This window comes from Entelurus aequoreus, linkage group LG13 (assembly GCF_033978785.1).
Source record: "Entelurus aequoreus isolate RoL-2023_Sb linkage group LG13, RoL_Eaeq_v1.1, whole genome shotgun sequence".
Lineage (NCBI taxonomy): Eukaryota > Metazoa > Chordata > Actinopteri > Syngnathiformes > Syngnathidae > Entelurus > Entelurus aequoreus.
In genome coordinates this window covers 22,933,958-22,948,660 of record NC_084743.1, presented here as the reverse complement: position 1 = coordinate 22,948,660, position 14,703 = coordinate 22,933,958, and the positions used below count along the sequence as shown (strand labels likewise).

The 14,703-nt window shown below is 38.2% G+C and overlaps 1 protein-coding gene across 1 annotated transcript in view; it reads left to right on the top strand.

Moving 5' to 3' along the window:
• LOC133663255 (tomoregulin-2-like) overlaps positions 1-14,703 on the top strand; it is a 430,554-nt gene that overhangs the window by 405,925 nt on the left and 9,926 nt on the right. The gene's annotated exons all lie outside the window — the stretch shown is intronic.

The window sequence follows — 14,703 nt, the reverse complement described above, 5'->3', positions numbered from 1 at the left end:
GTTGTGTCAACTTTGTATTTGTGTTGTAAAATTATTGGTTTGAAAATGACCAAATTTCAATGGTCAAATCAACGTCACAACCTGACATTGAATAAACGTTGTCAAAAAGCATGTTATTTCAACGTTGTATTTGTGTTGGAGAACATTAGTTGGGAATTGACAACATTTCAATGGTCAAATCAACATGACAACCTGACATTGAATAAACGTCGTCAAAAAGGATGTTGTTTCAACATTGTTTTTGTGTTGTACAATATTGGTTGGGATATGACCAAATTTCAATGGTCAAATCAACGTCACAACCTGACATTGAATAAACGTTGTCAAAAAGCATGTTGCTTCAACGTTGTATTTGTGTTGGAGAACATTGGTTGGGAATTGACCAAATGTCAATGTTAAAATCAACGTCACAACCTGACATTGTATAAATAGTGTCAGAAAGCATGTTGTTTTAACGTTGTATTTGTGTTGTAAAATATTGGTTCGAAAATGACCAAATTTCAATGTTCAAATCAACATCACAACCTCACATTGAATAAACGTCGTCAAAAAGGATGTTGTTCCAATGCTGTTTTTTGGTGTTGGAGAACATTGGTTGGGAATTGACCAAATTTCAATGGTCAAATCAACGTCACAACCTGACATTGAATAAACTTGGTCAAAAAGCATGTTGTTTCAACGTTGTATTTTCGTTGGAGAACATTGGTTGGGAATTGACCAAATTTCAATGTTCAAATCAACGTCACAACTTGACATTGAATAAACGTCGTCAAAAAGCATGTTGCTTCAACGTTGTATTTGTGTTGTACAATATTGCTTGGGAAATGACCAAAATTTCAATGGTCAAATTAACGTCACAACCTGACATTGAATAAACGTCGTCAAAAAGCATGTTGTTTTAATGTTGTATTTGTGTTGGAGAACATTGGTTCAAAAATGACCAAATTTCAATGGTCAAATCAACGTCACAACCTGACATAGAATAAACTTGGTCAAAAATCATGTTGCTTCAACGTTGTATTTGTGTTGGAGAACAATGGCTCAAAAATGACCAAATTTCAATGGTCAAATCAATGTCACAACCTGACATTGAATAAACGTCGTCAAAAAGCATGTTGTTTCAACGTTGTTTTTGTGTTGTACAATATTGGTTGGGAAATGACCACAATTTCAATGGTCAAATCAACGTCACAACCTGACATTGAATAAACTTGTCAAAAAGCATGTTGTTTCAACGTTGTATTTGTGTTGTAAAATATTGGTTGGGAATTTACCAAATTTCAATGGTCAAATCAACATGACAACCTGACATTGAATAAACTTGTCAAAAAGCATGTTGTTTCAACGTTGTATTTCTGTTGGAGAACCTTGGTTGGGAATTGACCAAATTTCCATGTTCAAATCAACGTCACAACCTGACTTTTATTAAACGTCGTCAAAAAGCATGTTGTTTCTACATTGTATTTCTGTTAGAGAACATTGGTTGGGAATTGACCAAATTTCAATGGTCAAATCAACGTCACAACCTGACATTGAATAAACTTGTCAAAAAGCATGTTGTTTCAACGTTGTATTTGTGTTGTAAAATATTGGTTGGGAATTTACCAAATTTCAATGGTCAAATCAACATGACAACCTGACATTGAATAAACGTCGTCAAAAAGGATGTTGTTTCAACGTTGTTTTTGTGTTGTACAATATTGCTGGGGAAATGACCAAAATTTCAATGGTCAAATCAACGTCACAACTTGACATTGAACAAACGTTGTCAAAAAGCATGTTGTTTCAACTTGTATTTGTGTTGGAGAACATTAGTTGGGAATTGACAACATTTCAATGGTCAAATCAACATGACAACCTGACATTGAATAAACGTCGTCAAAAAGGATGTTGTTTCAACGTTGTTTTTGTGTTGTACAATATTGGTTGGGAAATGACCAAATTTCAATGGTCAAATCAACGTCAAAACCTCACATTGAATAAACGTCGTCAAAAAGGATGTTGTTTCAACGTTGTTTTTTGGTGTTGGAGAACATTGGTTGGGAATTGACCAAATTTCAATGTTCAAATCAACTTCACAACCTGACATTGAATAAACTTGGTCAAAAAGCATGTTGTTTCAACGTTGTATTTCTGTTGGAGAACATTGGTTCGAAAATGACCAAATTTCAATGGTCAAATCAACGTCACAACCTGACATTAAATAAACGTTGTCAAAAAGCATGTTGTTTTAACGTTGTATTTGTGTTGTAAAATATTGGTTCGAAAATGACCAAATTTCAATGGTCAAATCAACGTCACAACCTGACATTGAATAAACGTCGTCAAAAAGGACGTTGTTTCAACTTGGATTTGTGTTGGAGAACATTGGTTGGGAATTGACCAAATGTCAATGTTCAAATCAACGTCACAACCTGACATTGAATAAACGTCGTCAAAAAGCATGTTGTTTCAACGTTGTATTTGTGTTGTAAAATATTGCTTCGAAAATGACCAAATGTCAATGTTCAAATCAACGTCAGAATCAGACATTGAGGGGGGTGTATATTGTAGCGTCCCGGAACAGTTAGTGCTGCAAGGGGTTCTGGGTATTTGTTTATGTTGTGTTATGGTGCGGATGTTCTGTTTGTCATTTTTGCTTGGTGTGGGTTCACAGTGTGGCGCATGTTTGTAACAGTGTTAAAGTTGTTTATACGGCCACCCTCAGTGTGACCTGTATGGCTGTTGACCAAGTATGCGTTGCATTCACTTATGTGTGTGTAACAGCCGTAGATATCATGTGATTGGGCCGGCACGCTGTTTGTATGGAGGAAAAGCGGACGACAGGTTGTAGAGGACGCTAAAGGCAGTGCCTTTAAGGCACGCCCCCAATACTGTTGTCCGGGTGGAAATCGGGAGAAATTCGGGAGTCTCCCGGGAAAATCGGGAGGGTCGGGAAGGTTGGCAAGTATGCCCTATGTCCGTGTTTTACCGGATATGTACCGCTCCGTACAGCTGCATTTTTATAAAGTCATTAATTTTACTTTTTGAATCTGATACCGATAATTTCCGATATTACATTTTAAAGCACATCTCTACTATATATAGTCGTGGCAAAACAGAAAAGAACTGTGAAGCACTGGTCTATATGAACACTCCCAGGTGTGCCTCGCGTCTCGCCCAAATTCACCTGGGATAGGCTCCATCTTCCCGGTGATCCTAATGAGGACAAGCGGTGTAGAAAACGGATGGATTTGCAACACAAACAGAAATCCACCCAAAAAAATCAATCAATCAATGTTTATTTATATAGCCCTAAATCACAAGTGTCTCAAAGGGCTGCACAAGCCACAACGACAGAGCCCACATACGGGCAAGGAAAAACTCACCCCAATGATGTGTACCGTTGAACAGCCACTATAATTTGTGATTTTTTTTTTTTTTTTACAATATTTTATTGTATCTCAGGGTTTGTTCAGGGTTTTCTTTTTCGCTCCGTTCCTGGAACCAAAGCCTCTGACGCACACATACCGCACCGCCCGAATTAGATCGCAACCTACACTTACGTAACTTTGAGTGCTGCTGGACAAGGTTGAACTTTTGGCCGCTTTGATCGTTGCTTTTTCACTTTTTCAGTCCCCCCCGCCCCCCTCGGAAGCCGGTTTGACTCACCTGCAGGCTTCATTTCTTGCCCCCGGGGAGACGCTAATGTGATGCCCCCGCATGCGTAGAGAGTGCTGTGCTGCAAATGAGCACACTCGGCTGTAGCTATACGGACATCAAAAGGAAATGTTTGGTTTTTTTGGTGTGGTTTGATGCCGGACCGTTGACAAGGCAAGAATAGTGAAGCAACACACATGCAGAAAGAATGTGTTATGTTAGTGTCTTCATTTACAGCCTGATATTGTATCAGCCAGGGGGTCTGCACAACTACTATCTCTCCCCGTTCTCTCTAACCTCGCTCACCCCCTTTGCTTGTCTAGACAGACATTTTTCTCCTTGTCAGATAGCGCAGAGAACACAAGCGGCTGTTAAAGATCTTTGCTGCCCCCTACTGCTCACCCAAAAAGGAGGAGGTGTGTGTGTGTGTAAACCCCTAAAATACACCAAGGTTGAAATGATCTCACACTGTGAGACGGACGGGTGGGTAAACGGTGTGTATGTGAGCATTTTCCGACCCAGCGCGGATATGCTGGTGTTTGGCGATAACAATCCCCCCTGAGACAGAGGCGCTAAAGGAAGATTGTGAAGCAGGCAGTCGGGAAGATAAAAGGTGTGACATTTAACTCCTTCCTAAGGACAGAGGTCGTCTCAATTAGTCCCAGTCCTTCTCATAGCACCGAGCGCTTGGCTTTGAGGATTGTTTTGGGGAAACAACACGTAGTGAACGCAAGGCTCACATACGAAACCCGTTTCCATATGAGTTGGGAAATTGTGTTAGATGTAAATATAAACGGAATACAATGATTTGCAAATCCTTTTCAACCCATATTCAATTGAATGCACTACAAAGACAAGATATTTGATGTTCAAACTCATAAACTTACAAATAATAATTAACTTAGAATTTCATGGCTGCAACACGTGCCAAAGTAGTTGGGAAAGGGCATGTTCACCACTGTGTTACATGGCCTTTCCTTTTAACAACACTCAATAAACGTTTGGGAACTGAGGAGACACATTTTTTAAGCTTCTCAGGTGGAATTCTTTCCCATTCTTGCTTGATGTACAGCTTAAGTTGTTCAACAGTCCGGGGGTCTCCGTTGTGGTATTTTAGGCTTCATAATGCACCACACATTTTCAATGGGAGACAGGTCTGGACTACAGGCAGGCCAGTCTAGTACCCGCACTCTTTTACTATGAAGCCACGTTGATGTAACACGTGGCTTGGCATTGTCTTGCTTAAAATAAGCAGGGGCGTCCATGGTAACGTTGCTTGGATGGCAACATATGTTGCTCCAAAGCCTGTATGTACCTTTCAGCAGTAATGGCGCCTTCACAGAAGTGTAAGTTACCCATGTCTTGGGCACTGATACACCCCCATACCATCACAGATGCTGGCTTTTCAACTTTGCGCCTATAACAATCCGGATGGTTCTTTTCCTCTTTGGTCCGGAGGACACGACGTCCACAGTTTCCAAAAACAATTTGAAATGTGGACTCGTCAGACCACAGAACACTTTTCCACTTTGTATCAGTCCATCTTAGATGAGCTCAGGCCCAGCGAAGCCGACGGCGTTTCTGGGTGTTGTTGATAAACGGCTTTCGCCTTGCATAGGAGAGTTTTAACTTGCACTTACAGATGTAGCGACCAACTGTAGTTACTGACAGTGGGTTTCTGAAGTGTTCCTGAGCCCATGTGGTGATATCCTTTACACACTGATGTTGCTTGTTGATGCAGTACAGCCTGAGGGATCAAAGGTCACGGGCTTAGCTGCTTACGTGCAGTGATTTCTCCAGATTCTCTGAACCCTTTGATGATATTACGGACCGTAGATGGTGAAATCCCTAAATTCCTTGCAATAGCTGGTTGAGAAAGGTTTCTCTTAAACTGTTCAACAATTTGCTCACGATTTTGTTGACAAAGTGGTGACCCTCGCCCCATCCTTGTTTGTGAATGACTGAGCATTTCATGGAATCTACTTTTATACCCAATCATGGCACCCACCTGTTCCCAATGTGCCTGTTCACCTGTGGGATGTTCCAAATAAGTGTTTGATGAGCATTCCTCAACTTTATCAGTATTTATTGCCACCTTTCCCAACTTCTTCGTCACGTGTTGCTGGCATCAAATTCTAAAGTTAATGATTATTTGCAAAAAAAAAAAAATGTTTTCAGTTTGAACATCAAATATGTTGTCTTTGTAGCATATTCAACTGAATATGGGTTGAAAATGATTTGCAAATCATTGTATTCCGTTTATATTTACATCTAACACAATTTCCCAACTCATATGGAAACGGGGTTTGTATATATATGTATATATAATATATATATATATATATATATATATATATATATATATATATATATATATATATATATATATATACATAGATCGTGGTCCCCTTTAGGAGGGCGATCGACAGGAATAGGAACACAGTACAGTAACTGGTACAAAAGACTATGATCGTGGTATGCAATACTTGACTGTAAAAAACCAGCACAAGGCAGTTTCATGATGCTTAAGATGGAGGTTAATGACATTCCGACCACAGCGACCTTCCGCCCAGTTTTGATCTACAGTTCAATGGTGGCTGTCACTCTCTCTGATAGCTCAGACAGTGGACTGCTTGATTATGCGCAGTCAGGCAGTGCCTTGCATTGGTTATATTCCCTACAATAAGAATTTTGCATGGGCACAGGAACATAAACCAGAATATTTTTGAGCTGCTTGTCATAATATGCAATACTTTATGTGTATCATTTGCTTGGAAGAAGCACTGCTCCACTCACGCACAAAAGCTCCATGGCCACCGTGACTCAACTGAAGACGAAAAATGCTAAACCAGACCCTTTAACCCAGGGGTGTCCAAACTTTTTGACTAGGGGGCCGCATTGGGCTAAAAAAAAACTCTATATATACATACTGTGTATATATATATATATATATATATATATATATATATATATATATATATATATATATATATATATATATATATATATATATATATATATATATATATATATATATATATATATATATATATATATATATATATTATTTTTTTATTTTTTTAAAAAATATAATAATAATTATTATAATTGGATATTAAGAATATGTGGAAGTTCGACTCCTACCTTGTTTACTTCCGTGACAACCTCCTTAAAGTTTTGTAATCAATTGAGAAATATCAAGCAGCTAAAATGCGCCAAAAATGGATAAGTGTGGAGAGTTTTTTGCGTTTTTCCCATCATGCTTTGTAATGGATTTAAATGGGTGTAATTGTTGATGGTGCATGGAGGTTTTTTTTTAATAATTTCCACAAAGTTCAGTGAGCAGGTTGTGTTATGTGTGACCATGTCTGTTGACATTTTGTGTTGGCTGTATTTTAATTGTTTTTTGCACCATGACTAGGGATGGTTGTTTGCATTAGTGCATATAAGTTAATGCTGCGCTTACCATTGTCCACAGCCCATTAAAGGTCATTGACCAGAATCCTCCACAATTAGGTGGCATATAAGTACCGTAATTTCCGGACTATAAGCCGCTACTTTTTCCCCTCGTTCTGGTCCCTGCGGCTTATACAAGGGTGCGGCTTATTTACGGCCTGTTCTTCTCCGACACCGACGAAGAGGATTTCGGTGGTTTTAGTACGCAGGAGGAAGACGATGACACAATGATTAAAGACTGACTTTTTATATAGGCTAGTTATTTTGATAACGTACAGGCGAGCACTTTGTATTACTTTGCACCGTTGTATTATTTGTACTCTGCACAAATGCTGTTCGCCATGTCAAAGATGTGAAAGTTTGATTGAATGATTGAAAGATTTATTGTTAATAAATGCAACGCTTTGCGTTCCCAAACAGTCATCTCTGTCCCGACAATCCCCACCGTGGTAGCAGGAACCCCTATATACTGCGGTAATTACACATCAAAACCCTGCGGCTTATAGTCGGGTGCGGCTTGTATATGGAACAATCTGTATTTTCCCCTAAATTTAGCTGGTGCGGCTTATAGTCAGGTGCGGCTTATAGTCCGGAAATTACGGTAATATTACCGTATTTTCCGCACCATAAGCCGCACCTAAAAACCACAATTTTTGTCAAAAGCAGACAGTGCGGCTAATAACCCGGTGCGCCTTATATATGGATTAATATTCATATTTATTTTCATAAGGTTTAGGTCTCGCAACTACGGTAAACAGTCGCCATCTTTTTTCCCCGTAAAAGAGGAAGCGCTTCTTCTTCTACGGTAAGCAACCGCCCCATAGAAGAGGAAGCGCTTCTTCTTCTACTGTAAGCAACCGCCAAGGTGAGCACCCGCCCCCGGAGAAGAAGAAGCTTGCGGATATTTAATTTCATTTGTTTTTCTGTAAAGACAACAAAATGTCTCCTACTAAGAGACACGCGTACAAGGTTCCACTGGCTTTTGATATTCATGTGAACCGCACTGTGGATACAACGGGAGCACGTACGGTGAATATTCGCACCACAGGGAATGAGAAGTCGTCCTACTGTGGTTGTAGCTTGCCATGCTAACGGCCAGAAACTTCCACCCACGGTGATATTCAAAAGGAAGACCTTGCCAAAAGAGAACTTTCCAGCCGGCGTCATCATAAAAGCTAACTCGAAGGGATGGATGGATGAAGAAAAGATGAGCGAGTGGTTGATAGACGTTTACGCGAAGACACCGGGTGACTTTTTTCACGCAGCGCCGTTCCTGTTGATCTACGACTGCATGCGCGTCCACATCACAGATGGTGTCAAAAAACAAGTGAAGCACACCGAAGAAGAATAATTCGAGGGATTTGTAGATGAGTAATAACTTCAGAAAGTGAGCTTTAAATGTTTATTTTGTGTGTTGTGTGACACTAACGTATGAGCAACGTTGAGTTATTGATGTTGCTATCGCTCTGCACTATTTTGAGTGTTACTATTTTTGTGATTGCACATTTGCACATTACATTTTGGGAGTGAACAGAGTTGTTAGAACGCTGGTTTGTAATATATTATTAAAGTTTGACTGACCTATCTGACTGTTTTGTTGACATTCCCTTTAGCGTAGCGTAGGTGCGGCTAATAGCACGGGGCGGCTAACAGGTAAACAAAGTTTTGAAATATGTCGTTCATTAAACGTGCGGCTAATAACACGGGGCGCCTTATGGTGCGGAAAATACGGTAACCTTTTTTTTTTTTTGTTGTATTTTTTTTTCTGTATTTTATTTATTTATTTTTATTTTTTTCAGACCCCGGGTGATCCATATCACAGAAAAAGAAACCATACAAAGATAAAACCAGAATAAAAGAAATACAAGCAGAAATGAAATAAATACAAAACTTGTATATTAAAAATACATAAATAAATAAAAAACACTCCACAATATTCAATGTCCAGCATAATAATATTGTCAGACCATTAAAATGTATTCAGTTTTCCTATCGGCAAGATTCATTTTTAATTTCTTGTGCAAGCTTAAAGGGAAACTTTTGTGGGAATGTTGCTTATCATTCACAATCCTTATGTAAGACAAGAACACCGATTTGTATGCATTCTAAATCGGGAAAAAATGTTAGCAAAAGTCAGCTAACATGTAGCCAATTGGAGTCTCTGCATCCCGCCTATGAATCTCTCTAAAAACATCCAATAACCTTCATCAACGTTTTGTATACACGTGAGTATATATGTAATGTAGCAACAGGCCAATTCATAATAACATGTTGTATTTAAAATTGTACTAATTTCACAGACGCATCACAATGTTGCTTTTACCGTCAACGACAACAACAATACTGAAATCACAACAGACTTCAAGAGAGAGAACAACGACTACATTTGGACAAGGGATGATCCAGAACCTAATATTTTTGAGCCTGAACATAAGGAGGATGAGCAACAAGTTTTAGAAACCGAGTTATAAGCAGCAGTATTGCTAAGTGCTAAACAAGAAATAACAAAACGATCGCTTACTGAAAAATGTCTGCTCTCACTTAGATGCCGACTGATGGGATGTTTATATCTTCCCGTTTAGATGAACATTTAATCATAATCCTCACGCAGGGTTAAAAGAAATGGTCCTGTACTTTAACGTTAATATATGGACTGTACACACTTACTAGGATCTAAAGATCCGCTCATAAAAGTGTCATAAGTCATCAATAAATTAATATTCTATTTTACTTTCAACACTTGAAATATTTTAACCACTTCAAAATGATTTATTAAGATACAGTTTAAATTGTTTTGGCTTTTTTGTAAAAAAAAAAAAATTTTTAAATAGATTTTTCAGAATGGCGAAATGCAAAATGTGCAATATTTCTAAAAATAAGTTGCACAATAGAATATTTAAAGCTGAGTAATTACAGCCTTGAATAGGTGAATGATTCATGACAACGTTGATTTTGATACAGTATACAAGTATACAAAAAACATTTATTTTACAGTGTCTACCAAGCTAGAATGCGAGATAAACAGGCAGGTATTAAGTGGTCTTTTATACGTGCCATGCTATATATAACTTGCCCAAGATGATTTTCATTGCATTTCAGCGATTTTAATGGAAATGTAACTTATTTAGGCTCATCAAAACTCTGAGCCCATGGTTGTCTAGCGCCATCGGGTGGTTAAGAAGTGCAAAAATGGTCTTGTTTTTACATGAACAAGGATGAGATTAATTAGTTTTTTGTGGAAAAAGCATTGTAATATACAAACATTACAGTCTGTTAAACAGTTACAATGGGAGTCAATGGGACCAGAGAAAGAAAAAGTGTGAATACTGTAAATTCCGGACTATAAGCTGCTACTCTTTTCCTAGATTTTGAACTCTGGCTTATAAAACAAATAATGTATGGCTAATTTATGGATCACCCCCCCCCACCCCCCCCTCTGTTCAATAATTTGCATTAAACCCAATCAGAGGACTGAAATTGTGTGTTATTGTTTGTACTATGGCGCCTACTTTTGGACTAGTTCACTCACTGCAGGTATTGAAAATGTACTTTCTGTTTCGATGCCGTAAACCGGAAATAAACGCTCATTTATCACTCCAAGCAACGTTTGTGAGTTTCACAGTTTAACTAAAACAATTCGTACGTATTAAACCGTCTCATGTGTGATGTCTGTAGGAGTGTTTTCGTGCATATTTGTACGTGCTATGGTAATGTAGTGAAGCTAGCGTCGTTAGCATTGGCTACTGTAGTACGCAAACAGGTGTCTGTGTTAGTATTATTAACTTACAATGGCAATGTTTTTGTATTGTGTCCGTTTCACAAATTCCTCAATAAATTTACCAAAACGTCACAGTGGAGTTATTGAGTCTGTTTAGCTGATTTCGGAGCTGGCTTCCGCAGCTAGTGGGTCCATGACGATGATTTCTGTTCTGTTTGATCAGCCGTTCGGAAACAATTATGGTATGTAAATAAATATTTATGTGTAAATAACAAATTTCACAACATATACACAGTATATGTGGCCTATAGTCTGGTGCGGCAAATATTTGGAAAACTTTTTTTTTTCTTCTAAAATTTAGTGGCCACGGCCTATATCCCGGTGCGCTCTAGAGTCTGGAAAATACGGCACTTAATTTTTGTACCCTAATCCAGGTGTCCCCAAAACAATTTGGCCGGGGGCCGGGCTGTGTATATATACAATATATATATACACTACCGTTCAAAAGTTTGGGGTCACCCAAACAATTTTGTGGAATAGCCTTCATTTCTAAGAACAAGAATAGACTGTCGAGTTTCAGATGAAAGTTCTCTTTTTCTGGCCATTTTGAGCGTTTAATTGACCCCACAAATGTGATGCTCCAGAAACTCAATCTGCTCAAAGGAAGGTCAGTTTTGTAGCTTCTGTAACGAGCTAAACTGTTTTCAGATGTGTGAACATGATTGCACAAGGGTTTTCTAATCATCAATTAGCCTTCTGAGCCAATGAGCAAACACATTGTACCATTAGAACACTGGAGTGATAGTTGCTGGAAATGGGCCTCTATACACCTATGTAGATATTGCACCAAAAACCAGACATTTGCAGCTAGAATAGTCATTTACCACATTAGCAATGTATAGAGTGTATTTCTTTAAAGTTAAGACTAGTTTAAAGTTAGCTTCACTGAAAAGTACAGTGCTTTTCCTTCAAAAATAAGGACATTTCAATGTGACCCCAAAATTTTGAACGGTAGTGTATATATATATATATATATATATATATATATATATATATATATATATATATATATATATATATATATATATATACTATATTGCCAAAAGTATTTGGCCACCTGCCTTGCCTCACATATGAACTTGAAGTGCCATCCCATTCCTAACTCTTCTGGGAAGGCTGTCCACAAGGTTGCCGAGTGTGTTTATAGGAATTTTCCACCATTCTTCCAAAAGCGCATTGGTGAGGTGACACACTGATGCTGGTGGAGAAGGCCTGGCTCTCAGTCTCCATTCAAATTCATCCCAAAGGTGTTCTATCGGGTTCAGGTCAGGGCTCTGTGCAGGCCAGTCAAGTTCATCCACACCAGACTCTGTCCTCCATGTCTTTATGGACCTTGCTTTGTGCACTGGTGCACAGTCGTGTTGGAAGAGGAAGGGGCCCGCTCCAAACTGTTCCCACAAGGTTGGGAGCATGGAATTGTCAAAAATGTTTTGGTTTCCTGGAGCATTCAAAGTTCCTTTCACTGGAACTAAGGGGCCAAGTCCAACTCCTGAAAAACAATCCCACACCATAATTCCTCCAAGTGATTAGGACACTTGATTCTGATCATTTTGATGGGTGGCCAAACACTTTTGGCAATATAGGGTATATATATATATAGATATATACACACGTTAGGTCAGGAAAAAACACATAGGCTATTTAATCCTTGTAGGGATGAAATAGCCTCTGTATTTTTTCCTCGCCCGACAATGCGACGCGAGCTCGATGATGTCACGTTATCGATGGAAAAATGCATTTTTAGACAATATGATTTGCCTGAGCGGCGAGGAGACACCGAGAGTAACAAGTGGTAGAAAATGGATTAGAAAGGACAGATTAAAAAAAAAAATAATTACAAAAATATATATTTATATATATTATATATATATATATATATATATATATATATATATATATACTGTATGTATATATATATATATATATATATATATATATATATATATATATATATATATATATATATATGTATTTATTTATTTTTTATGTATTTTTTTTAACTTGGGACTTCCCACGGGCGTTTTGGACGTTGGCGGGCTGTAGTTTGGGGAATCCTGCCCTCATCAAATAACGTTGCAATCAAGACACAATGCATTTTTTTTTAAATAAAAGACTGTAAAATTTAATCCCGCCAACTTTGAAATTAATCACATTACATAAGGAACACAGGTAATGCCCGATTTAGGCCTTAGGGCAGGGGTGGGCAATTAATTTTTACCGGGGGCCGCATGAGCAACTCGAGCACTGCTGGAGGGCCACATCGACAATATTTAAATTAAATTTTGCTCAATATTATTTTTTATATATACCGTAAGATAAATAATAATAATAATAATACTATCTTCTGAGACCAATGTGTTAGCGGTTCCCAGAGTAAACTCAAATCAAGGGAGAGCATCATTCAGTTACTATGCAACAAATAGCTGGAATAAACTTTCTGAAGATGTCAGACTTTCCCCAACTCTGACTACTTTTAAAACTAGACTGAAGACTTTTATGTTCACCTTAGCTTTCAGCTAAATCTTTTAACTTTTAACGTCCGCACTGTTTTTATTTTTATTGTCTGCATTTTAATTTTGCTTTTATTTTCTTTCATTTCACTTTGTTGTCTGTGAAGCACTTTGAGTCTGCCTTGTGTATGAAAAGCGCTATACAAATAAAGTTGCCTTGCCTTGTCTTACTAATAATTATAATAATAATAATTAATAATAATAATACAGTCATTTAACCTAACTTAACTTTATACCAAAAGCACTGCTTTGGAAATCATTTGTACCCCTTTCAGAGATCACATTTAGTTCCCCTTAAACATCCTCATGTTGCACAATGAAATGTAAGCATAGGATGAAGTGTGCATTCCTGTAACTTTCTCTAGTAACAGCATTCCATGATTAATATAAATAAATTAACATGAATAATAAATGACAGTAAAATAAGCACACGTATGACTGAGGAGTCATAGTGTAAATTTGTGTGGTGTTTGAGTTGTCCGACTTTTTGTGTGGCCATAAACGCACCAGTGGTTTAGTGGTATGCGTGTTGGTGACAGATGACAAGTTGGTTTTGGCCTGGTTTGTACGGCAGAAAATGACTAGTTTTTCGTGATAGAAGTGTTTTACTCATGTTTTTGGTGTGGTTATGGCCGAATATAAACAGTTTTTCTCATTAAAGTGATCGATATAATTCCTGGCCTCGAAGCATCTCGATAGACGTTACAATAATTGAACGGTGTTCAATTGAACGGTGTTGACGAACACCGTTAGGGCCGCTTGTTGTCACTGTCCCTCAAAGTTGCATTGCAAAATTACATAGAATAAATATGTTTATTTTGTTTAGAATTCAGATGGGATTTGATTTGGTGCGCGGCATATATTTGCTGTGCGCAGAGGACGCTTGAGCAGTGCGCAATTGCGCAGGCGCGCACCTTAGAGGGAACGTTGCTTGGCAGTCCATGTCTTGTTGAAAACACGCCATTCCTCATCAACTTTTCTCTTTTTAGCGTCTCGGGTGTAAACCGTGCATCACTTGTCGCTGTGCACCTTCACTCGCAGGTTACACATGGACATACGCCCATAAATAACACTTTTCAAAATAAAAGCAGCACAGTTGTATTGCGCGCACGACATAGATGTTTTTTCAACTTTATTTTGTCATTTGTGATTGCAGCTGTTCACATTCACTTACAATCACGCACACGCATACGTCCACACGGAAGTAATACAAATAACGCTTTTCAAAACAAAAGCAGCACCGTTGTATTGCACACTCGACATAGATACTTTTTCAAATGTATTTTGTAATTTATGATTGGCCTCACGCGGGCCGGACAG